This window comes from Cervus canadensis, chromosome 29 (genome assembly GCF_019320065.1).
Source record: "Cervus canadensis isolate Bull #8, Minnesota chromosome 29, ASM1932006v1, whole genome shotgun sequence".
NCBI lineage: Eukaryota > Metazoa > Chordata > Mammalia > Artiodactyla > Cervidae > Cervus > Cervus canadensis.
This window is the reverse complement of record NC_057414.1, coordinates 29,844,431-29,870,062: the sequence shown is the minus strand read 5'-3', so window position 1 is coordinate 29,870,062 and position 25,632 is coordinate 29,844,431. Positions and strand designations below refer to the sequence as shown.

At 49.3% G+C, this 25,632-nt stretch overlaps 1 long non-coding RNA gene across 1 annotated transcript; it reads right to left on the bottom strand.

Moving 5' to 3' along the window:
* Positions 1 to 1,498: 1,498 nt before the first annotated feature.
* LOC122431038 lies at positions 1,499 to 25,291 on the bottom strand. Its single transcript, XR_006266424.1, has 3 exons — positions 25,030 to 25,291; positions 5,200 to 5,276; positions 1,499 to 2,111 (listed from the first exon to the last, which is right to left on the bottom strand). It is a non-coding gene; the product is annotated as an uncharacterized LOC122431038 (long non-coding RNA).
* Positions 25,292 to 25,632: the final 341 nt, after the last annotated feature.

Below are 25,632 nucleotides of genomic sequence, written 5' to 3'. Positions count from 1 at the left end.
CTAAACCTTGTGCTCAATTCAGCTCAAGAAAACCCTTGGAGGAGCTCTCCAAGTCCATCTTTTGGACTTCAATCCTGGAGGATCTTCAAAGGTCTGTATCTCACTGCTCCATCAGTAACCCCAACCCAGAAAGAGCACCCTCTGGAGACCATTGAAGTATGATCCTCTGGGAACCATCTGAGCAACGTCCAGGTCACTGGGCAACCCCAAACACGCATAGCCAGGCTCCACGTGGCTGGGGTCTTTTCCCCCCAGGCAGGAGGCAGCTGGACTCTAACTTCCTACTAGCAGCTCATAGTCGGTGACCAGGAGCACAGACATGTCCTGTCCTCACCCAGCCCCTTTCCTCCGTTAGTGTTCGGCCAGGGTGGTCCTGAAAGGCTCCCTGCTGCCACAGCCTGTGTGCAGTGTGGCCCCTGAGGTCATGGGGTGCAGGCCCGGGGGAGGAGGAAGGAAGGCAGCAGCCCCTGATGTTACCGGGCAGCCTCCCCATGGTCTTGCTCTCTGTCCCTCTTTCTTTCCCACTCTTCCCACCTGGTGACTTTTGTCATGAGTGTCCTTTCTCATAGGTGATAGAGTCCCTGATCCCCACTCTCCCAACATTTCTGGAAGGTTGGAGGAAGACAGGCAGACTCCCCATGGGCGTCATCCTTTGCAGGACACCAGTGAAGACTGCTCCTCAAATGAGCGAGAAGAGAGCCATTGTCTTTTGATCTCTGCAATGAGCCTGGCCAGGCTCAGAGCTTCCATGGCGCCCCGGGCACCTGCAGCCCCCAGAACGTCTTGCTGTGGGGCACGGCAGCGCCAGTTTGGGTAGGGAGGGGGGCTTGGCAAACCCAAAGGCCTCCTCCCTGCATTTCTTCTGTCACATCTGCTGAATTCGAGCCTTGGAACCGACCCCACCCACTTCCCAACAATCCGCGGCATCTAATTGCTCCTTCCTTTTCATTTTATTTAGTAACTGGGTTCAGCCCAGGAAACCCTGGCTTCCAATCTTTGAGTGTTTTGACTCAGGGACCGTAAACTGTCTGATTTCTTGGACAAACACAATCTTGAGGAATTTTTCTCTTTACACAATGGCCTGGCTGTGTGAATGTCATGGTTCCCCATTCAGGCCTTGGTAGGTTTTTATTTTTTTTCCCTTCCTACAGACGTCAATCTACTTAAAATAAATATTCCCTTTGGTTTTGGGGGCCCTTTCCTTTGGATTACTCACGTTTATCTCTGGGATTAGAAAGCAGCTGGGAAGCAGAGATAGGAGGGCAGGAGAAACTGGCCACACCAAGAAACCCAAGTCATATTGGAGATTTTTAGCCAGTCTGGAGCTCACCTTTGGCTTTGGGATTATACTTACTGACTGTATGGGGCCATCAGCCTGTGTGGTTTCCTTTTAGGAAAGGCTGCTAACTCCCTCTGCCCCTACTTCCCCTCCCCTGGGACTCCTCTCTCACCCACACATCCCCCCCACCGAACCGAGTAGGAAGCAAATCTGGTCCTGTTTGCCCCATTGCCCCATTGATGTTGTTTAATCGCTAAGTCTTTCCAACTCTGCAACCCACAGGCTATAGCCCGCCAGGCTCCCTTTGTCCAAGGCATTTTCAGACAAGAACACTGGAGTGAATTGCCACTGTCTCCCCCATTCTCCCACCGGAAATCTCTGAAGACTTGAATTAAAGTCCCATTGCTCAGGCAAGGTGGGCCCATCACAGTGTGGCCATGACGACGCTCTTCTGTTTCTTGTGGCTTTCCCTCCGTAGACCACGATACGTCCACCCGAGACCAGGGATCCCGCCTTGGCATTTGGCATGTGTGATCCCTCCTGCCTGAAATACATTTTCCTTTTCCTGTTGGATTCCTCCTCATCCATAAAGACCCACTTCAGTTTTCACTGTATGACAGCCTTGTAGCCTTGCTCGTGGCTACCAATTTTCACCTTGCACAAGGCTGCTGGCTGACTACTGTTCTTATTATTTCAACCCAAATACCCTGATCAGTGCTCTTTTCTTCTTCTCTTTCTCCCTCGTTGTCTTCCTCTTCATGTCTTCCCTTTCTTGGTAGCTTATAAAATTATCTTTGAAATCTCCACTGGGACCCCTATGGTACCTGGCATTCTACCAAAAAAGAAAAAAAAAAAAAAAAGAAAGATTGCCATGCTGACTTTTGCATTATCAAATATCTTCCATGCCTTGACACCGACCCGTCACCTTCTGTTTGCTATCTCACTGAAATATCACACCCACCCAGGGAGCTAGATCTTATTTTCTTATTTTCACACGAGATTGACTGAGGTTTAGTGAGTTTAATTCCTTTTCAAGGTCACACTGTTAGCAGAGGTGGAGTTCAGACTCAGGTCTCTCTGAGCCCAAAGTCTGAGTATTTTTCTGCTGCCCTTTGGCACCAGCACAGGGACTCCAGGGCTGAGAGGACCTGGGCCCCAGGTTGGGTCTCACGTGAGCCCTTGACCTTCCAATCCTGAGAATGACATGGAAGTGTTAGCGTGCAGTGCTCAGGATGGTTGCTAAGTGCCAAACAGTTTCATCAGAAAATGATCGCCATAGTTCAGCATCAGAAGAGAGTAAGATCCAGAGGGCTTTTACCCCCTTCCCACTCTCAGTTCCTATTGCAGCCCAAATGTATCATGCTTTCTGCTCAAAGAAGCTCATTCCTGGGGAAAGGGGTGCAGTGAGCCTGGATTGCTGGTAAAAAATCAGGCTTTTGTGTCTTTAGATGTTGATCAGGCAGGAGTGTGTTCATGGATTGTGGTTGTTGATATCCAGTTAGAACTGGACATGGAACAACAGACTGGCTCCAAATTGGGAAAGGAGTACGTCAAGGCTGTGTATTGTCACCCGTGCTTATTTAACTTATATGCAGAGAAAATCATGCGAAATGCTGGACTGCATGAAGCACAAGCTGGAATCAATATTCCCAGGAGAAATATCAATAACCTCAGATGTAGATGACACCACCCTTATGGCAGAAAGCAAAGAAGAGCTAAAAAGCATCTTGATGAAAGTGAAAGAGGAGAGTGAAAAAGTTGGCTTAAAACTCAACATTCAGAAAACTTAAGATCATGGCATCTGGTCCCATCATTTCATGGCAAACAGATGGGGAAACAATGGAAACAGTGAGAGACTTTATTTTGGGGGGCTCCAAAATCACTGCAGATGGTGACTGCAGCCATGAAATTAAAAGACGCTTGCTCCTTGGAAGAAAAGCTATGACCAACCTAGACAGCATATTAAAAAACAGAGACATTGCTTTGCCAACAAAGGTCTGTCTAGCCAAAGCTATGGTTTTTCCAGTACTCGTGTATGGATATGAGAGTTGGACCATAAAGAAAGCTGAGCACCGAAGAATTGATGCTTTTGAACCGTGGTGTTGGAGAAGGCTCTTGAGAGTCCCTTGAACTGCAAGGAGATCCAGCCAGTCCATCCTAAAGGAAATCAATCCTGAATATTCATTGGAAGGACTGATGCTGAAGCTGAGACTCCAATACTTTGGCCACCTGATGTGAAGAAGACTCATTGGAAAAGACCCTGATGCTGGGAAAGATTGAAGGTGGGAGGATAAGGGGACGACAGAAAATGAGATGATTGGATGGCATCCCCAACTCAATGGACATGAGTTTGAGTAAGCTCTGGGAGTTGGTGATTGATAGGGAAGCCTGGCATGCTGCAGGCCATGGGGTCGCAAAGAGTCAGACACGACTGAGCGACTGAACTGAAGTGAACTGATGTTCAGGTACTCTGTGGAGACCAGGTAATGCTGAGTGAAGGGTGGAAACACTTATGTAAATGGAGTGTTGCGGGAAGGGGATTGGAAGTTGGTGGGGGAGAGGAACACACAGCCTCAGTTGCTCTGAGCTGGGGTCAGACTGGCCTCTGGTATAGAGCTGTTGAGTGAGGGATTTGAAGGTGGGTGCATTCTCAGAAGGACTCGGCATGATTCCCACCTGCCTGGCTCCTGTTCTTTACTCCTCTCCCTTCTTTCAGGGCTAGAACCCACTAGAGTCAGCCTGTGTCTGCTCATTAGAGCGTCTACTGTGTACAAGGCACTAGGAGGTACACAATTGTAAGCTGCAGGCCCCATTCTTAAGCTTAGGCTGGGGAGGGATATGGTAGCGCTAGTGGTAAAGAAGCCGCCTACCATTGCAGGAGACATAAGAGACGCAGGTTGGATCCCTGGGCCGGGAAGATCACCTAGAGAAGGGAATGACTGCCCACTCCAGTATTCTTGCCTGGAGAATCCCATGGACAGAGGTGCCTGGTGGGCTACAGTCCATAGGATCCAAAGAGTCAGACACAGCTGAAGTGACTTATCACGCACGCACACGGACTTACTCCTTTAACCGCTATTGAGTGAATGCCTTACCATCTTCAGGGATGAGGTGGGGGGAAGACCCACACGGCATCACTTCGGGTGGCGACAGTGGCTGTTGTGTGCGAGGAGTGTGGAGAGCAGGGAGCGTGTGTGGAGCTCACACCGTTCTCCAAGGAGCCATTGGGAAGCCTCACAGAGTGGAGCATCCCTGACCCACAGCCAGGTCCGAGCTGACCACCAGTGCAGCCCCTGGGCATGGTGCTTCCCTCTGCTATGGCAGAAGGACCTGTGATCTGCCGGTTGGTTCTGCACATGGACCATTCAGACAGCAAATTGAAACTGGCTCTTGCCCAGGAAATCCAGTAGATCTGTTGTCCTGCGGATCTGATGGTGCCCTTTAGTCCCAAGGCCCCTGCTCAGGTATCCCTATCCTCCCTCAGATCTTTTCCTGTGATTAGTGAGACAGCAGCTCCCAGCGTGAGTGCGTGTCTCTGACCTGTCACACTCTTTCAGCACTGCTTCCTTTGTTCCCCAGCTGTCAGCCGGGAGCTCAAGGGAGGCCCAAGGCCTGACCCTGTCTTGGCCTCCTCCCGTCTTGAAGAAAGCCCATGGCCACCTGGCTTTAGAAACCTCTTGTCTGGGGCTAACGGCATCTCACCAACAGTATCAGCTCCAGTGATGCTGACGTTGGCGGTTAACAGTGGTGTCAAAGTTGCCTGATGCCCAGATCACAGCCCTGAGTGTCTATCTACCTCGGTTCTTCAAAAACAGGAAGTCACCCCAGGCTGGTGTAAGTCAGCCCCAAACCCAGAAGCTTAGATCTCATTAGCGCTCAGAAAGTTGGTGTAAAACTTGGCAAGTTTGGTGTGTTTTTACCTCTTCCAGATGCCTGGGTGTTTCTTCCTGTCCTCACTCTCAGCTTCCGAGTCAGACTTTAGCTTCTTGGTGGAGACCTGGAGGAAGAGACAGTGGCAGGGAGGCTGAGCGCCCCCAGGGGTTTAAAGACCTCTTGCTCTGCCCACAGATGGAGGAAAAGGTCTCAGATCCTAGAACCTAGGGGTGCTTGTGTGTTATTTGGTCCAAACAGCAGGCTTAGAACCAAAGTGATACATCCATGTATTTCACCATCAGGAGTAAAAATACCCTAAAAATACCAGTCGTCCTTTTTAGGAGGAGTGCTTTTCACTTTGTCCTAAGCTGCTATTTTGGGGGTAGATCAAGATACAGATACGATGACTCAGGCTGCTGCTGATCAGGGCAGGAAGAAAAGAACAAGACCATGGCGTCACGCCTGCAGTCTGTGTTCACGTCAGGACAAGAGCATCCTGCATCAGACACGCAGGCTGAGCCTGGATCATCTCCCCCAGATCAGGTGACAGGGTGCAGCCCACACTTTTAACCAGCATAAGCCTTCTCCCCGCTGGTCTGCTGCAGGCACACATGCCCTCTGCCTTCCTTCTCTTCTAACCTCCGCCCACTCTGGTCTCTCCACCTCTTCTGAATCAGAAGCCCTTTCTGTGGAAATGAGTGGCCTAGAGGTCTGAGAGAAGGAACATATTGCAAATAAATGTGTTACATTGCTGGTTGTCGCTGAGATATGGCTGCCACCTCCCTTGCATTTGATGATCAGCTGCAGAAGGCTTCCCAGGTGGCTCAGCAGTAAAGAATCTGCCTGCCAAAGTAGGAGATGTGGGTTCGATCCCTGGGTTGGGAAAATCTCTTGGAGAAAGAATGGCAACCCACTCTGGTATTCTTGCCTGGAGAATCCCATGGGCAGCAGACTCTGCAGGCTACAGTCTACAAGGTGGCGAAGAGCTGGACACGACTGAGTGACTAAGGAGCAGCAAAAATGTCATAACCTGGAAAGGGCTTCACAGATGAAGCTGGCTTCTGGGGAGAGAAGGGGGGATTTGAAACCAAGATCCAAGAAATAAATCCAAGAAAGGGATGTTGTGGGAAGGATTCATGCTGGATAATCTCTGAGGACGGCTTCCTGCTGGGGGAGAAGACTTGCTTCCCCCAGCTCTCTCTGCCCCCTCATGTGCCCCAGGGCCATCCCCAGGCTCCCTGTGTGCCATCTTGGAAACAAGCATGCAGTGAGGACTCCAGACTCCTCCAGGCTCTGCTGTGCTTTGGGGCCCAGAGGAGAGTGACTGGGTGGGAGAGAAGTTGAAAAACTTTACGGTTTTGTCTGGGGATATTTTCGAAGTCATGTTTTAAGAGACAGATCACATCCGATGCAACACGAACCCATGGCCAAGCCGTGAGATGCATATGTTCTCAGGCTCTGGAACCCTATGGGAAATTTTCTATAGGCCCCCACAGCCTGGGAAACTGGCCTAGAGGTTTTATAGAGTGACTAATATCCTACAGGGATCCTCCGGGTCCTAGGACTCGCACTGAGGTCAGTAAATCAGCCCCTCTTAGAGCAAAACCCCTGGGACCGCCCGTGTCCATCTGGAAGAAACTAGTCACAGAACGGATTCTGGACTTAAAATTCTCTTTCCCACCTCTCACCCAGCCATGTGTTTACACATCATTTTATATCTTCTGTTGGGCAATCCCAAAGCATCTAAAAGGCAAACAGATTCTCAAGCTGCAGGCAAAGGTATAAAATACTGGATGAAGGAAAGGGAGTGGTGCTGAAGAAAAAAGGAGAGAGAGAAACAGAGAGAAACAACACAAAGAAGTGAAATGGCCAGGCAGAGGCTGAGTTTCCTCTCAGCATTATAATGCTGTAATATTATAACGAATGGTCCAGTCAATCCTAAAGGAAATCAACTCTGAATGGTCATTGGAAGGACCGATGCTGAAGCTGAAACTTCAGTATTTTGGCCACCCGATGTGAACAGCCGACTCATTGGAAAAGACCCTGATACTGGGAAAGATTGAAGGCGGGAGGAGAGGGGGAAGCAGAGGATGAGGTGTTAGATAGCATCACCATGAGTTTGAGCAAATCCTGGGAGATGGTGAAGGACAGAGGACCCTGGCATGCTGCAGTCCTTGGGGTCGCATAGAGGAGGACACGACTCAGCAACAGAACAACAATCCTGTCACATTTGACACTACGTGGTACCATTGTAGATGTTTAAGTTGTAGGATTGGATGAAACATAGTCACAGCAACACAATTTCTTTCTCCCCCATTTGGGGATATTGACCAGCAGGGGATGGGATGTGTTTACTTGTTTAGCTGGTTGTCACTAACCTGGGGGCTCATCCCCACTGCCAGACAAACACGGCATCTGCTCCGTTATTGTCCAGAGGGGAAGGGTCTCCCACTCCCTCATCACCACGAGCTGCTGACACCCTGACTTCACACTGTCAGCCTGAGTCCCCGGCAAGTGGATACCTTTGTGACTCAGTGTGATTCTTCTGCATCAGCATGGGTAAAGCTTGAGGCTGGGAGAAGTCCGGGGAGGCAGAGGGGAGACAGAGACCTGAAAATGCCTGAGATTTGGTTGACATAATAGGGCTTCCCAGGTGGCACTAGTGGTAAAGAAGCCACCTGCCAATGCAGGAGACGTAAGAGATAGGGTTCCATCCGTGTGTTGGGAAGATCTCCTGGCGGAGGGCATGGTAACCCAGTCCCGTATTCTTGCCTGGAGCATCCAATGGACAGAGGAGCCTGGTGGGCAACAGTCCATGGAGTCATAAAGAGTCAGACAGTACTGAAGTGACTTAGCACAGACACACGGTGATTCTAAGTCCTAATTTGTTGCTTTACGGTTCTGTTAATTCTTTGAGTTTGAGTTTCTCCCTGTGAATAATGTCAGAGCATCTCTGAGGATCTCATATGTTGCATGCGCATGCTTAGTTGCTCAATTGTGTCCAACTTCTTGTGACCCCATGGACTGTAGCCCACCAGGTTCCTCTGTCCAGGAGATTCTCCAGGCAAGAATACTGGAGTGGGTAGCCATTTCCTTCTCCACCGGATCTTCCTGACTCAGGGCTCGAACCTGGGTCTCCTGCATTGTCGGCAGATTCTTTTACCAGTAAGCCACCTGGGAAGCCACATGTTTGCGTAAGGAAATCAATCAATAACAGCTCTTCTTAGAATCTAGTATAATTGTCTCCTTCACCCGGATGAAACTAGAATCCACACTGGCAATTTACACAGGAGGGACATTCTGTAAATATTTGTTCAGTAACATTGACAAACTATTCAGGACCCTAAAACCCACATCTCCATACTCCAATCCAAGGCTCTTTAGAGTCAGTTTCACCTTGTCCTTCTCCAAACAGGCTTTTTCTCTGCTTTCAATCCCACAGACAACAGCAGCTCCTGAAAGGTCCTTTTCTCTGGAACTGACTCTCTTGGAGGATGCGATCTGGACCTAGTGAGTTTAGCTCAAGTTGATTCCCGGGGACCAGCAGAATTAGCTGCTTCTTGGATGGACTAAGAGGCTGAGCTGGGGGCTCCAACCAGAAGAGGAACTGGCAGATTACACTCTCGCCCCTACTGGTCTGGCTGGAGGTTGATAAGCGATCTTCAGAGAAGTGGGGGGAGCTGTCTGTCCCTGCTTCCTTGCAAAACCATGACTCAGGGATACGGTTCACATCCTCAGGATGGCAGGGGAGCTAAAAATAAACCGTGACCAAAAAGACCCCGGCAAGGGGCCGGGGTGGGGACGGGAGAGGGCGGGGTGGCAGTGGAGATGGGGGAAGGAGAGAAAGAGGAGAAGGGGGGAGGAGGAGGGAGAGGAGACCACACAGGGAGCGGGAGGGGTGGAGTCAGAGCCTGGACTCAGAGCAGGGACGGGGGAGGGAGAGAGAGTCCTGGAGAGAAGACTTGTCTACTGCACGGACATGAGATTTAGCTTTGAAATGGTGACACAGGCTGGACGCTTGGCTGAGGGTCATCTCTGCTCTCTTTGTCCCTAAATGGCAATGTCCCACGCTCAGCATTGGACTCCATCTCCATCAGTGACCTCCTAAACATCTTCAGTCACCAGTCCTGTGCTGGGAACCCCAAATCTTCATCTCTGACTCTAATTTCAACCAAGTCTGAGCAGTCTGTTCAACTACCCCCAGCAGTGGGTACCAACACTCCTCTGAGGGCTCCTTGGGATCTGAGGTGTGGGGAGGGCGGGGCGTGGAGGGGCTAACGACTGGGGGCCCACCTAGTTCAGTCCAGCACATCTCCCTTTGATCTATAGGGTTGGCCAAAAAATTCCTCTGGGTTTGTTCAGAATATGTTACGGGAAAAACAGAGTGAACTTTTTGGCCAAACTCATATTTTATGTATTAAGTTTCCTCCTAAGATTTTTTTCGCCCACTTAAAAAAATAAAAATTTGCCAACCTTTGACTTTGGGTTGAAACTGTCTTTGCTGAAATTTAAAATATCCCTAGTTAAAGTGCCCCACCCCTATCTGCTCCCCACCGCCCCTCCTCCTTTCTTTCAGTGTTTCAGCCGTCCTCCCAATGTGCAGACCCAGATCGAAGAGCATGGGAGGAGCACGGTTCCTGCCGACACCAGATCCCGCCTGCATGCATGCGGCCTGCTCAGCCGCTCAGCCGTGTCCAACTCTTTGCGACGCCGTGGACTATGACCCGCCAGGCTCTTCTGTCTGTGGGGGATTTCCCAGGCAAGAATACTGGAGTGGGTTGCCATTTCCTTCTCCGGGGGATCTTCCCGACCCAGAGAGCAAACCCATGCCTCCTGCATCTCCTGCATTGGTAGGCAGGTTCTTTACCAATGAGCCACCTGGGAAGCCCATGGATCCTGCCTATTGCCGTGAAAATGCTTCTGGGCACTTTCTTGCCCACCTGCTGTGGTCCAGGACCCTTGCCCCTTGCCCCCTAACCCTCCCCCCACACACACACCTGTTAGGACCTAGATGGCTGTGGCATCTAACTAGCCTCTCTGGCCTCTCCTGCTCTGATTATGTCACTGTCTGACAAAACCTCTTTCACCTACACTTATGCTGGTGCCCACCTTTTGAAACCCCCAGTGCTCCCGTGGCCCCTCATGGAAATCTTCTGACCTGAAGTCCAAAGGCCCTGGGTGGGTGCCCCAGTGGTTTGACCCATCACTCTATCTGTTCCTCCCCTTTTGGGAGATAGACCTCCTTCATTTCTTCCCCCCAACCCAGGAATGTCCTCCATTCTTTAGAACTTGCCCAGTTTTGCCCATCTTTTGCTTTTAAAGTCTAACGTTCTCTATGTCCTTCTCCAAGATGCTGCTATTTATTTCAGCCTAAGGATTTTTGCAAATCCTTGCAGTCTCTCCGGTCTGCCTTGCATAGCTTAGTATTTGTTTACACACAGCTTATCCCCAAGCCTAGCCCAGGCCCTAATGCCACACAAGCAGCTCCCAGCCCCTAACTGGGAGGCCCTCCAGCCTCTGACTCTGTGGAGCTGGCCCTCTCTCCTGCCCCCACGCCTCACCAAGGCACAGTGGGCCACTTAGGCCCACTAGTCTTGTTTCTGAGCCATAGTCTCCCTGGTTGGGGTGGGGGGTGGTGGCAGTCAGGCCTCGGCTTGACATAACTGCAACATCTATTGCTGCTTTGGATTAGTTCCAGCATCCTCCACCTTGATGCCACTAGCAGGAGTGTCATCATGGCCCCAGCCTTTCATTTTTTTTTTTTTAACTTTTTTGGCTGCACTGGGTCTTTATTGCTGTGCTGGGCTTTCTCTAGTTGTGGTTCCCAGGCTTCTCGTTGTGGTGGCTTCTCTTGTTGTGGCTCCCGGGCTATAAAGTGTGGGCTCAGTAGTTGTAGCGCACAGGCTTAGTTGCTCTGCAGCATGTGGGATCTTCTTGGACCAGGGACCGAACCCCAGACCCCCTGCATTGGCAGGCAGATTCTTTAGCACTGCACCATCAGGGAAGTCGTTCAGCCTTTCTATTTTCCTTCCTCAGTGGAGCCCCCTGGGCACGTTCTTATTCACTGCACTGGAGCCACTCCAGCCTCTTCATCTCTCGGAGGACCAGGCTGCCTCCGCTCCACCTCCCTTCCTGCTGTGTTGGGTTGAGTCACTCCTACTCACCCTCCATATCCCTGGGGAACGCTAGAAGTCACTTCGTGGGGAGCACTTACCCTACTGGGTCAGATCCCACTGATACTTGCTCTCAGAGCATCCTGTGCTTTTCTTTCACAGCACTTTGCACATGTGCAACCATGAGCTTAGTTCCTTGTTTACACACTTTCCCCCAGTGGCCCTATGCACCATTTGGATGAGGTCCTAGCTGGTATTATTTTCTGCTTTGTCCCTAGCGCTGAGAACATACAGTGTCAGGCCCAGGGCAGAAGCTCTTGATTGAAATCTACACAAGATGTGCTGTGGACGTGACTTGGAAGTCAGAGGCCAATTGGTCCAGGACCCAAGGGTATGGCCTTCCAAACACACTGTGAGCTTGTTTGCCTTTTGCCTTGTGTTGAGCCAAGAGTCAGCTTGGAGGGGATGTTCTTGCCCTCCTGTGTTTTTCTCTCAGTCTTTGCAACAGAAAGTCTGGCTTTGGCTCAAATTTTCCACTCCTCTAAATACCCATGGCAATGTTCCCCTCCCCATCTCCCGATCTCCCCCAGTCCTGGCACAGACTGGAAGCTGGCAGATGAATGGACACAGAAGACAAAGCTTCTGCCAGCCCTCTCCTCAAATCTCTGGGCCAGTTCCCTTCCTGTCTTCTGGATCTGCAGGAGACTCCTCACACCAAGTACTGGGAGAGGCAGAGCTGGAAATCAGGAAGGGGTGAGAAGCAGTCGTCTGAACAGGAGCACAGTCCTGGGAAAGACAGCTCGGAACCCAGGGGTCAAGGTTGGTGTCTGAGATGTAGCTGCAGAGCATCAGACCATCATCCTGTTGGGCAAAACAGCTCCATTGTGTGTTCATTTACCCATTCATCCATCCCTCAATGCATCCTTCCAACTCGTGTTTACTGAGTGCCCACCATCCCTTATGTTCTCACAGAGCTCACAGTCTATTGGGGATGTCAGAGCCCCGAACAAGTCACCAGATCATGAGTTACAGATCGATCTTAGGGCCTGAAAGAAACAACAGGGTTCAGGGTGGGGAAATGTGTGGCCTCTGCTTTGAACTTTGAAGGTCAGTATGAGATACGTCTAAGGTGACCAGGTTCATCTTGCTTCCCTTCTTCCACCCCACCCAAGGATTATTCTGTCTTTCAACAACTTTTCTTTCTTTTCTCATCTCTGATCCACTCTCATGTATTTACATCCCAATTTTCTGCCACGTTCTCTCTCTGCTAGTCCTTGGTCTTTTTATGTCTTTGGTTCCTATTTATCAAGAAGTTTGAATACCTTGAAGCCTTCCTTTTCTTTATCATTTGGCTTATTCCAGTGAAAGCCCTGGAGTCCCACGTTCAGGGTCATCCCCCCAAGCCACTAGGTCTCACACACTTGGAAAGTTGGATGTGAGCTTAAAGGTAAATGTACCCAGTCCTTTGATCTTCATCTTTATCCCCCTCCCCCAGCCTTTCCCTCTCTCTGTCTCTCCTCTTTCTCCACCATTCTCATTCCTTTCTCACCTCGTGGTGTTTCTGTCCTGTCTGTCTTGCGGGATGACAAGTGGTCACAAGATATGAAGGAGAGCCTTTCTGCTTGAGCAATTTGGTTTTTTTCCAGGCACGTGGAGAGATCTTGTTTCAATTATCGCCTTTTTGATATGGGTCAAGTTGATTTGCCACAGTTCTGTGCCTCTCACTTCATCATTGCCGGTTTTTGTCCTGTTGTCTTTGTTCTGTGAAACTCATGGGAGAAGGAACTGGGTAATTTATTTTTCTTTTGCTGGAGAAGAGAGGACGCAGAGATGGGAGGATCTAGGAACATCTGGACTGTGCTTTTTGGTAAGTAGTACCTAGCTTTGTTAAATCCTCTCTCTCTTTCTTTCTTGATGCAAAATACTTGAAGAGTAGAAAAATGACATGTAATATCTGAGTGGTCCTTTTCCCCTGAATATCAAGGGATCTAGGCTCAGTGGCTGGCTAAGGTAGCCAGCCTGGTGGTACCATGGAAATAGCAGGAACCACAGTGTGGCCATTAATTAGCTGGGCAACCTTGGGAAAGTTACCTCATCTTTCTGAGCCCCATTTTCTCCTTGGTCAAGTGAAAACAGACTAGTAATGACTTCCTAGCTTGTGTGTGAGGATGGACTCTATGAAGGTATCTAGAGCACCCATCCAGGTGCCAGACGCACTCCCCTCATTCCAGTTATCAAGCATATATGTAGACCATCACATTTGATACTGCAAATTGTATAGAGCCTGGGCCATGCGTTTGGGGGTGCAGCGAAGAAGCAGCCAGGATTGGGGGGATCATGTTGCAGACACGGTCCCTTCCTCTGCCTAGGGGGCTGGCTCTGAGCTGGGGGGTCAGGGCCCCTCTCCCCAGGAGCTGTCATAGCTCAGGAACTGGCCCCTGTGCCAGCATCTGGATCTTCTTAGATTTAGGTCTGGACTCCTTCTGCTTGTCTTGCAGAATCACTTCGCAGCAGCGAGCAGGCAGGGCTTTGACTTTCTTCTCTGTGGTCCAGCCTGCCGACTTCCTACCCATGAACAGCCTGGAGTGGGGCAGGAAAATTACTCCCGGGGCTGTGTGTTCCCTTTGCCCAGTCCATGGGCAAAGGCTGGTTGCAGTTTTGGAAACTGACCTTCCATTAGTGGTGCCGTGGAGATAACACCCGTCTTTGTTCTGTGCTGGGGGTCTTCTGTGCTGCAGATCTCAGGTGAGGGTGGGGAGGGTACCCCCAGGAACAGGCAACTATTTGGGGGAAGAGGTTTGGAGGCTTTCAGGTGACTCTGGAAAAAGAATGCCCTCATTTTTGTTTTCCGCTTGAAATGGCAACCCACTCCAGTATTCTTGCCTGGAAAATCGCACATACGGAGGAAACTGGCGAGCTACCGTCCATGTGGTCACAGAGAGTTGGACATGACTGAGCATGCACGCACATACTCTAAGTGCCATGGGACACCATCCTTCCCTCCCTTCCTCCTTGCTGTGCTTTCTTCCCTGGACCGCGGGGACACCCTCCCTCTGGGCCTCTTGTCTCACTGGCCTGCATTCAGCCCCTTCTGAGCTTCCTCTTGACTTTGGAGGATACCCAGCTCTCCTTTTAACCCTCTTCTTCTTGGTTGAACCCAACCAGGCTCACACTTTTGGGAGCATCTACAGCCGGCAACCTCACACGGATAGTCCCTCTGACTCCAGACACACGTGGACCTCCCAACATGAACATCTCAGGATTCCTGTGGCCTCAGCTGGGTGCTGGGTCTTCCAACTCAGCTTCTCCTGGCTTCCAGGTCTGAGGCTGAGATCCTCGGAGTCTTGCTTAACACTTCTGTTTCTCCCAACCCACATTCAGCTGTTGGTCAGCAAGTCCTGCTGCCTCTGCTCTTAAGCTCTACCTGGGGCCCCCTCTGCTCTGAGTCCCCTGCTTGGCCACCCCTGGGCTGAGCACCTCCTGCCTGGAGTCTCCTCCCACCTCCCTACTCGGGCCCGATGTTGGCATTGCAGAAGCTGGATTGGACAGACCTGGGTGCCCATCCTCCCTCACCTTCCTCCAGTCTTCGCCCAAATGTCCCTTCCACGACACAGCTGCCCTGACCTTTCTATGGAAACGCATCACTCCCTTCCCCCGGCTTCCAGCCCACTCATCTCTATCACCTGCTCTATTTTGTCCCCAGGGTGCTTAGGTAATTATTATGTGTTTAAGAAAATTTTACTTTATTTTTCTTTTCAATCAAATTGTCTTTTTTTTTAATTGAAGTATAGTTGATTTAAAATGTTGTGTTAACATTTGCTATACAGCAAAGAGATTTGGTTATATGTCCATATATATTCTTTTTAAAATATTCTTCTCCATTAGAGGTTATCCTAGGATAATGACTGTGGTTCTCTATGCTGTACAATAGGACCTTGCTATTCATCCATTCTATATAAAAGCTTATCTCTGCTAACCCCAGCCTCCCACTCCACCCGTCCCCCAGTGCCGCCTTGGCAATCCCCAGTCTGTCCTCTGTGTCTGTGAGTCTGTCCTCTATGTCTGTGAGTCTGTTCCTGACTCAGGTTCATGCGTGTCATATTTTAGATTTCACCTCTAAGTGATAGTCTGTGGTATTTGTCTTTCTCTCTCTGACTTACTTCACTAGTGTGATCCTCTCTAGTTGCATCCATGCTGCTGCCAAGGGCCTTCACCACGTCTCTCCTTCCCCAGGTGGGGCGGCACCTTTGTCTCCTAGCCCCTAGAACTTAGTGAGGCATCCCAGGAGCTCTGCAGTGGATGGAGCTTTGCTGTTTTTGGAGGCTGGCCTCCTCTCACCTGCAGATCTGACCTGAACCCCACTTCCCGAGGCAGCGCCCCTAGGCGGGCCGTGCCTCCCCACCCCACCCTCCCGCGCTGCCTGCCCGGCCTCTCCTTCAGGCCCTTTGTCACAACTTGCAGGTTCACATTCGCCTGTCTGCTCCCTTGTTTGTTGTCTGTCTCCCCAGCTGTGACCCCGTTCCAGCGTGTCGGCTTTGTTCTCTGCGGTGTTCACAGCCCTGGCAGAGGCCTGCAGAGAGTGGACTCTTGATCCATTTTGGGTGAATACTGTGAATACACATTCTGTGTATTATCTTACTTGATATGAGGCTCAGAGAGGCTGTGTATTTGGCCCACAGACAGAGAACCAGGTGGCGGATCCAAGCCTGAACGTGGGTCTGCCTGACGTGTGTGTGTGTGTCTGTGTATGTCTGTGTCTGTGTGTCTGTGAGTGTCTGCATGCGTGTATGTCTATGAGTGTGTCTGTGTATCTCTGTGTGTGTGTTTGTACATGTGTGTATGTCTGTATGTCTCAGCCTGTGTCTATGTCTCTGTGTGTGTGTCTGTGTGTGTGTCTGTGTATGTCTGTGTGTGTGTGTGGTGTATATATGTCTGTGTGTGTCTGCATGCGTGTATGTCTATGAGTGTGTGCATGTGTATCTCGGTCCATGTGTGTGTGTCTGTGTGTCTCAGTGTGTGTCTATGTCTGTGTGTGTGTGTGTGTGTGCGTGCGTGTGTGTCTATGAGTGTGTGCCTATGTATCTCGGTCCGTGTGTGTGTGTGTCTGTGTGTCTCAGTGTGTGTCTATGTCTCTCTGTGTATGTCTGTGCGTGTGTGTCCGTGTATATTTGTCTGTGTCTGTGTGTATCTGCGTGCGTGTGTGTCTCTGAGTGTGTGCCTGTGTATCTCGGTCCGTGTGTGTGTGTGTCTGTGTGTCTCAGTGTGTGTCTACGTCTCTCTGTGTATGTCTGTGCGTGTGTGTCCGTGTATATTTGTCTGTGTCTGTGTGTATCTGTGTGCGTGTGTGTCTCTGAGTGTGTGCCTGTATATCTCGGTCCGTGTGTGTGTGTGTCTGTGTGTCTCAGTGTGTGTCTACGTCTCTCTGTGTATGTCTGTGCGTGTGTGTCCGTGTATATTTGTCTGTGTCTGTGTGTATCTGTGTGCGTGTGTGTCTCTGAGTGTGTGCCTGTGTATCTCGGTCCGTGTGTGTGTGTGTCTGTGTGTCTCAGTGTGTGTCTATGTCTGTGTGTGTGTGTGTGTGTGTGTGTGTGTGCGCGCGCGCGCGTGCATGTACACGAGTGTCTGTGTGTGTGTCCCCAGTGCCGCACTGCGCGGGCAGCTGCATCCGGTGCGGTGCTCCGTCCACAGCTGGCTTCTCCACTGACCCCGGCACAGCAAATGCTGGCGGGAGAGACACCTTCCCTCCTCCTTAGGGTTCTTTCTCAAGAAGCCTACTCTGGAGGCCCCAGTGCCCAGCCCCGTGAGCGCCGTGACGACCTGCGGCCCTCTCAGCTCCCCCAAGCCCAGGGCCTCCCAGGGGACGGAGGACCAGAACTGCCGCGTCCGTGGACGCAGAGCACGGGGCCAGCCCGGAGGCTGGGGGCTGCGGGGCACGGGCGGTCACCGGAGCCCCCTCCCACCGCAGTGTCCTTCGTGTCCAGACCCCGCAGCCGAGCCGCAGCAGCTGCCCCGCCCCGTGAGGCGAACCCTCGGGGGCACAGCTGAGGGCGCCCAACGGTCCCCGAGCCTCCCGCCCGCAGCAGGTGTCAGGCCCGCAGCTGCGTCCCACACGGACCCGCAGCTCTTTTCTGCAGGAAGGGCAGGGGGAGGAGGATGCCCTGCAGGCGCTTCAGGAGCGCGGAGGACCGGGCTGCCCTCGCCGGCCAAGGGCAGGGTGTCCTGACCCGTGACCCCGAGAGACTGGGGGCATGCCCCGACCCGGTGCCCACGACCTGGCCCCCATAAAGACTTAGGGGATAAAGTCTTAATTGATGTCATTTTTATGAAACTTTTCTCAGAATGCTGATAGCAACTGACATCTACTGAGAGGGGAAGAGAGAAGGCAGGAAGGCGGCTGGGAGAGAGGGAGAAGGAGAGAGGAAACAAACAGAAAGAAGGAAAGAAAGAAAACAGGAAGAAAAGGATCTCGGCATCTCTTTGGCTCTGCTCTGTGCTCAGGGCAAGCCCACAAACCATGATGAGGGCACACAGCTCCAGCTCCTGGTTTTGCTTCCAAGACCCCAGACCCAGCACCCACCAGCTGTGCCCACAGACAAGACCGGCCAGCTTTCCTGGTCTTCCGAGCCAGTCAGAAGATGGTGAACGTAGCACGTGGAATCCAGGATCCACACAAACCTGCTAGGGCCTTCTGGGAGAAAGGGGAGATGGCACACAGACCCACAGGGAGCTGGGTCCTGAGGGCGGGGGCGGCCACAGCCCAACACCCCCAACCCCACCCCCATCAGCCTGGCACACTGGGCTCCACCCAGGCCCACCATCCACACCTGTGCCTGCAGCTGGGTCCCCAGGCCATCTCTGCCCCGAGCTGTCTGACAGTGACATGGTATCGCCTGTTTAAGACAGTATTACGTCTTGAAGCCAGAAGCATGCGCTAAGGGAGGTCAGCGGACACCTCACAGGTGAATCCTCTGTGCTCTGGAACCTCATGGTCACATGTCCTCTCACCTGTTGTCCCGACTGCTCCTTGACACCAGGAGGCTGACTTGAACTTTTTTGCCTGATCCTCGACTCAGCCACGGAGCCTGCAGGCCCATCCTAGAGAGAAGAGTTTTCTCCCCTCCATCGCCCCCTCTCCCCAACCCACTTCCACCTTCTCTTCCCCAGGCAACCGGATCCAGCTCTCTGTGTCCCCAGCCCCAACTGGATCTTGTATAGGAGCTCTGACGTCTCAGCACCCAGGACAAGCCAGCGATGTCAGCTCTGCCCTGATCAGCCCCTCAGCGGCCCTCCAGGGCTGAGCTGCCCTTGAACCTGACTTCCCAACTGCTGGACCGGGCCAGTCTGGTCCTAGGCAGCTTCCCAGACCACATCACCGCAGGCCTTCTCCTCTTCCTCCTCCTCCATCTGCTGCAGTTGCCAGTCCCAGAAACTTTCATGTCAATGCTTGTTCATGTTAGGGTGGCCCACACCTCAGAGAGGAGAAATGTCTTGCCTGGGACCCTGGGCTAGTTGGAGCATCGTCTGGACAGTATCTACTGTGTCTTCAGACCTTCTGTCTGTGAGCTTCCCCCAGTTTTCCCCTGGACCAGCAAACCCCCACATGTGAGCAACATGAACCGGTGGGCACCCTGCAACTACTGAGAACCCAGAGCCAAGTCCGACCCCACAGTCAGACGCCGGCTCCCGCCACCCTTGGCTCCCCAAGCGGCTGTTCCTGCCAACCCAGCACCAAACGTTTGCCATCTCTGCTCCTGCAGGTGGCAATTTGCATGGCGGGGTGTACCCTCTCCCCTGAGGTTTTGCCTATCTGAGTTTCTTTTCTGCTCTTGGGAGGTGAACAGCTTCTTTAAAAAGAAAGAAAAACAAGACCCCGGTAACTCTGCTAGGTCGCCGGCCTTAAGGTGTTTCAAAGCCTCCGTGGCTATTTCTGGCTCCATTGTCCTCGGGTCTGAGAGGAAGGCCTCATGGCAGTTCTCTGCTTTCAAGGCAGAAACAGGACATTGTTTCTCCCAGCTTTGATTTAATGGCCAAAAACAGTTATAGGAAACTGTTCAGCAGATGTTTTATGAAACTCAGAAAAAATTGGGTCTTTGAGAGGGTTTATTTTTAGACTAATGCTTCCTACCATTGGGGGTTTGGTGCTCACAAAAGGAACAGAAAACGGGAGAGAGAGAGAGGTGGAGAGAGCTTTGAACGTTTAGACTATCACATTTTATTTTTTCTGCCATTTTCACTATGAATTAAATGTACGTGGGAATCCATGGAGGACAGGATACAGAGGAGGTTCCAGGGAGGAGTTGTGCATTTGCAGTTTCCTTTCTAAAATGAAAGTTTACTGAGTGCAAGGAAAATCTCTATTTTTCATCTTTCCCCACCTGCTTGATGCTACATAGAGATGTTTTTTTTCCTTGCTGCTTTGTTTTCTTGTCTCTCTTTGCCTGAAGTAATCTTTCCTTCTCTCATCCCATCCATGCTTCCTTTTCTCTTCTGTTTCTTTTACCTATTTCAGTCTAAGGCATCATTTATACTCAGGTCAGGAGCTTCTTCCTCCAGGAAGTCTTCCCTGAACTCTCCAGGGTGGGTTGCTGGACCTCCTCTGAGATACACAGACCATATTTCAAACACTGCATGTACTGCCTTGCTTTACAATTTATTTATGTATCTGGCTCCTTTCTCAGGCTGTCAGCTCGATGAAGTTGGGGACTCTGTTTTAATTATCCTTGTGTCCTCAGCATTTAGCACTGTTTAGTTCAACAACAGTCACAGAATAAATGTTTCCTGAGAGAAGGGACTGATGAAGAATAAAGGGATTGAGCAAGTTAGAGAGTTTCATCCAGTTGGAAAGGTTTTATTTAAACTACAGAAGCAGAAATAAAGTTTGCTTGGTTTTTTTTTTTTTTTGGTCTTTGCTATTCAAATCAAACCAAAATCTGTTACTACTATAACGTAATCAAGTAATTATTATACTTTGAGGTGGTTATTACGATTTCCAGGAAACAGGCTTTGGGACAATAAACAAAAGAGCTGACGTGAGAGCACTCAGCTTCAGATATTTAATTAAAGCCTTTTGTTTTCTCCACTCTATGGAGAGAGTCATATTTAAGACAGCCTTGGATGCCTGGGTCCAGGTAGGATCTCTTGAAAGGGTACAGAAAAGGGAGGCTGGGAAACTAAAGCAGACTTTTCCTCCTGCTTTTCTGGGGCCACTTCCAGCTGGAACAGGAGGACAAGTATAGCCCCAGATGAGGAACAAATGACCTTTCACGTTCTCACTTGTCCCCAGGCCTCTGGCCAGTATTTCAAAGTCAGGTGAACAAAACAAAGGCTAACGGCTTCTAACTTTCTGGAACTCAGCCCGGGGAAAATGAGGTTCTCCCTTGATTTAACCCCATCAATCATTGTGGTCTCCCTCATTTCTGAAGACCTTATCGAGCACTTCCCAGCTTTTCGCTGGTGGAGGTGGAGGTAGGATCTGCTATCTGGAAAAAGCATCATCATTGCCTGTGAGTGGGCCAAAGGCCACATCAGTGAGCTCTGGGCAAGAGTGTTCGAGTTTCCTGGAAGCTGGGCTTGGGCAGAGCTCCCTGTCATGTTCCAGGGCCCTGGGTGAATGTTTCCATATCCTTTTATTTCCTTAGACCTTTTTTTTTTTTGAATGCTAACTATGCTGTAGTTAGTTACTATGCTAAGTGCACTAGAAAATGATGTCATTTATCTTTAAGACTTTTAAAAAATCACATTTTTTTTTCTTATTACTAAGGAACATTACTTTCTTACATCTTCAGTAATCTTAAGAACTGAATTCTATTCTTACCCCCCTTTTCCAGATGAGAAAACCTGAGTGGATAGAGAGCTTGAAGAAACTTGCCCAGAGTCACCCAGGGGATGAATGAAATGCTGGAACTCGAGGTCAGGTTGGGCTGACACCATCGAGTTCAGTGTCCCAGTGGGTTCTGACTGAGGCCCCGGTGGTTTCTGACTGAGGCCCCGGCAAGCTCTCTGGTGGAACCTTCTTCCCTTTTCAGTCTTCGCACACTCCCTCAGACAGTCTCTCTATTTCTAACTCTCCCCAGAGTTCTCTGCCTTCTTCTAGGACAACTTATGGCATTTCTTTACTCTGACTTTTAAATTCTGCAGGCAAAGACAGAGACCCTCCCTGATAAAATAGCCTCAAAGCGAAAAACATGCGGAAAAATATGAAATGCCGGCGGCTTTGAAAGGCTCTTTTCTAGAAAGAGAACAAGACTGTATTAGACAGACCTAGCAAAATCTTTTCCAGTGGCGGTAGCTTTCCCCAAGGTGTTGCCAACCTAATTTATTCACCTCCTACTTAAATCTTCCTACTTAAATCAGCTCCAATCCAGCAGTTGGTATAGAGCTCAGGGAATACTTGTGGAACACTTCTGTGCCAGCTGGGCCAGGCTAGGAGACATTGTGGTGGCAAGTGCCAAACCTCAGCGCCTCAGGCTACCCTTGCTACTCAGGCTATCTGAGCACGGCAGGTTGGCAGGGGCCTTGTGCCATGGCATTTGAACCACTCAGGGCCACGGGTTACTCGGCGGCTGTCACCCGACACATGCCCAAGAGAAAAGGAGAATGGTTGAGACTCTTCATGGGTTCTCCAAGTTTCTGCCAGGAGAGCTCCAATTTCATCACTGAAAACAAGTCCTAAGGCCACTCCCAACGTCAAGGGCGCAGGGAAGTGAGGTTCTACCACATGCAACACTGAGGAGGAAAAGCCAGCTTTATTTGGTGAATAAACTGGAGGTGCTGCTGACAAGTGTAACACAGATAGCTAACGGGAAGCGGCTGTTTGACGCAGGGAGCTCAGTCCGGAGGGAGGATGGGAGGTCCAAGAGGGAGGGTGTGTATGCATATCTATGGCTGGTTCCCTTCGTTTACCTCAGAAACTAACACAGCATTGTCAAGCAACTATACTCCAAAAAAAAAAAAAAAGGACATGCTTAATTTCAGGAACTGACTGAACTGAATTTCAGGTTAGGTATTGAACAAATTCCCAGTCCTGCCTTCAGAAGCTTTATATGGAGTTGAGGAACTAGGACTTACCATACATCAAATAGTTAAAAGACATTATGAGTTGGTATATTAATAAAATAATATATCCTGCCAAACTACAGGGTTGGGGGGAATAGTAGGGTTTTAGATACAGTGTTTCAGACCCCTAGGAAGAAAATAAGAATAAAAATTCTCCTGATCTATTAAATTTATTATCACATTTTATATTATAAAATATTTGCTATTTTATTTTTATCCACTATGTCTATTATTTATTGAATTTATCTACTATAATTTATTAAATTATATTATAATTCATCTATTTAATTATATTCTAATATATTAAAAATGCCCTAGATAATAAGATGTTCAAATAGAAAAAGTAATTATACAAAATTTGAAAATGAAAGCATCCTCCAAGAAGATTAGATTTAGCATCCCTAATTCTTCCCTCCTCTAACTCCATACAAGCCTCCAGTAACCATTTAGATCATCGTCTCACTCATCCCCCTGATAAATGTCAAGCTCTAAGAACAGATCTGACTTTATCTTTCATTTTTAGTTCTTATAAAACATCTGGAGCCCAGTTGTTGTTCGGGTGAGTAAATCCTGCTGAGCCCATGGTGTCACAGGTTTCTTATAAAGAAGAGTTGAGGACCACCCACAGAGAGTCATGGGCATCGTCAGCTGGGCTGCAAGGAGTCTTTCTTAGGAGAAGTGTCTCTGCATTTCTGTCCTTTGTCCAGCAGACCAGCTCTCTCACATCAGCCCCACAGTGCACCTTCTGTTCCTTGGGCATCTTCTTACCTCCACCTCTCACCTAGCTACTCCAGGAAGAAAACATCTTCCTTTTCTATTGCTTCTGCAATAGCGATTATTCAGTACAAACCTTCTTCCTCTGCTCATCAGAGTCAGCATGGCCAGAGGTCTTTAAAATGCTGAGATTTTAAAGCTGAGAGGGCTCTGGAGGGACCCACCAGCCCACCACTGTTGTTTTCTTTGCAGAAACTGAGGTTGAGCGAGCTTAAAAGACCCTCTCAAGGCTTCCTAGCAATCACTGGGAAATCTAGGCTCGAATCCAGATCTTTTGAACCACATTTCACTGCTTTTCATACTCTATGTTTATAGACGCATATTTCTGTTTGGGCTTTTGATTAACTTTACATTGATACCTGAGACGTTGTATTTTCCCCTTTATATCAAGATAATGTTTAAAGCAATGCAGAAATGACTAAAGGAAATGAAAAAAATGTTGTTTACATGCAAGGAAAAGAATAATCCTGTGCCCAACATAAACACGAGAATCTCACAGAAACCTCTTCACCAGCTTCACCAGTGCTACAGGGAGTGAATCTTGAAGTCCACCAGAGGAAGTGGACCATCGCATCAGGATGGCGTCAGTGGGCAGGCACTGATTCTCCTTAAAGGTTCTCGTAGTTTTGTAGAGAACCACTGAGATCTGGAACAAGATTTGACTCAAATCCCAACTGTAGGGACTTCCCTGGTGGTTAACATTTGATCTTCCAATGCAAGAGGGTGCCTGTTCGCTCCTTGGTCAGGGAGTTAAAATCCCATGTGCCTCACAGTCAAGAAACCAAAACACAAAACAGAAGTAAGATTGTAACAAATTCAATTAAACCTTTAAAATGGTCCACACCAAAAAAACAAAAAACAAATCCCAACTGTATCTTATTTTTGAGCTTCAGTTTTTTAATCTGTAAAATAGGTTAATAATCCCACCTTGGAGTAGGAAATGGCAACCCGCTCCAGTATTCTTGCCTTGACAATCCCACGGACAGTCAGCCTTGCAAGCTACAGTCCATGGGGTCGCAAAGAGTTGGACACGATCCTGCCTAGCTTAATTTAAATGATTGTGCTTTCCACCCAACAAGACAGTAAGAATGAAGTGAACGCAAAAATTGAATTAAACTCTGATTCACAAAAGTTAGTGTCCAGAGGATTATTTCTTCTCTTGAGTTTGAGGCAGGGGTGGAAAGAAAGTGATTTAGCAAGGTCACTGGTCATGGCCATGCTTCTAGCTCACCCATCATTTAGGGTTTTGATAGAAAAGAGGCTAAAAAAGAGAGTCGAGTAATGAAAGTCACGGTGAGGGTCAGATGAGGACCAAGACGGAGGGAAAGGAGGACAGGTACCTCTCAGAAGTGAGGGCCGAGTTAAAATTACCTGATGGATAACAACAATGATACTACCTCTCACTTCTCTTCTCTGAAAGCACCGCTTCTCCAAAAATAAACCAGAAGCAGAAAGGCAGTACCATATTGTGGTCAATAATATGGGCTGAAGAGTCAGACTAACTTGAATTTGAATTCACATTTGCTTTGATGTGACTTTAAGCAAATTATTGAACCTCTTGGAGCCTCATAGTTTTACTTTCGGCAAAATGAGAATAATAATACCCCTTCCCTGAAGGACTGTTAAATGAAATAATACAGGCCAAATGTTTAGCTCAGGGGCCTTCCCTGTTACAGCAATGGCTAAGACTCTGTGCTCCAAATGCAGGGAGCCTGGGTTCCATCCCCGGTCAGGGAACTAGATCCCGCAGGCTGCAACTAAGAGTTTGTCTGCCGAAACTAAGACCCGGTACAGCCCAAAAGTAAATAAGTATTTTTTAAAATGCTTAGCTTAGGACAGAATAAGTAGGAAGTATGCAGAGTGTTAGCAGTTACTAATATCAACCAGGTAGTTATTAGGAGGAGAAATTCTTTTTTAATTTGGGCTCTTACTCACCTAGACACTCCCCAGATGAATGAACCCAGAATCTTTGTGTCCTTTTCCCCTTCCTCTTCTCTCGGATAAATGTGTGCTCCTTTTCATCTAGTCTTAATTAAAATTCTGTTGAGTATTTTAAGTTTTGGTAACAATCAAAGGCAAATGAGACAAGGGACTTGCCCATAAGCGTTTCTGCGAATTAGGACCAATTTAGGAACTTCACTAGCTGATACAATTTTCTTTATTTCTGATCAGGCACCCATCTGACGGGATGTGAAAGTAGGAATACGCAATACTCCCAAGATCCTACGAGGATGGTCAGAGATGCAACTTCAGGTCCCTGACAGCCAATGAGGTTAAGAGCCTTGCCCGAGAGTGCAGGCTTGGCTTCCATAGAGCCTCCTCTGCATGGTTATAACTGGTATCATAATTAGCTGAGGTGAGGTCTTGTTTCCTGTTTTTTTGAAGCCACGTTTGCTGTAACCTCGGATAAATACCCTCCTAAGCAGTCATTAGACCAGGAAGCATTTTTTAGGGCCTATATCCTGTTCTGGCAGAGAGATGGGATCAGATGAGCTAATGGGTCTTTCCATGACTAAATGCTGTGACAACTGCCATGTT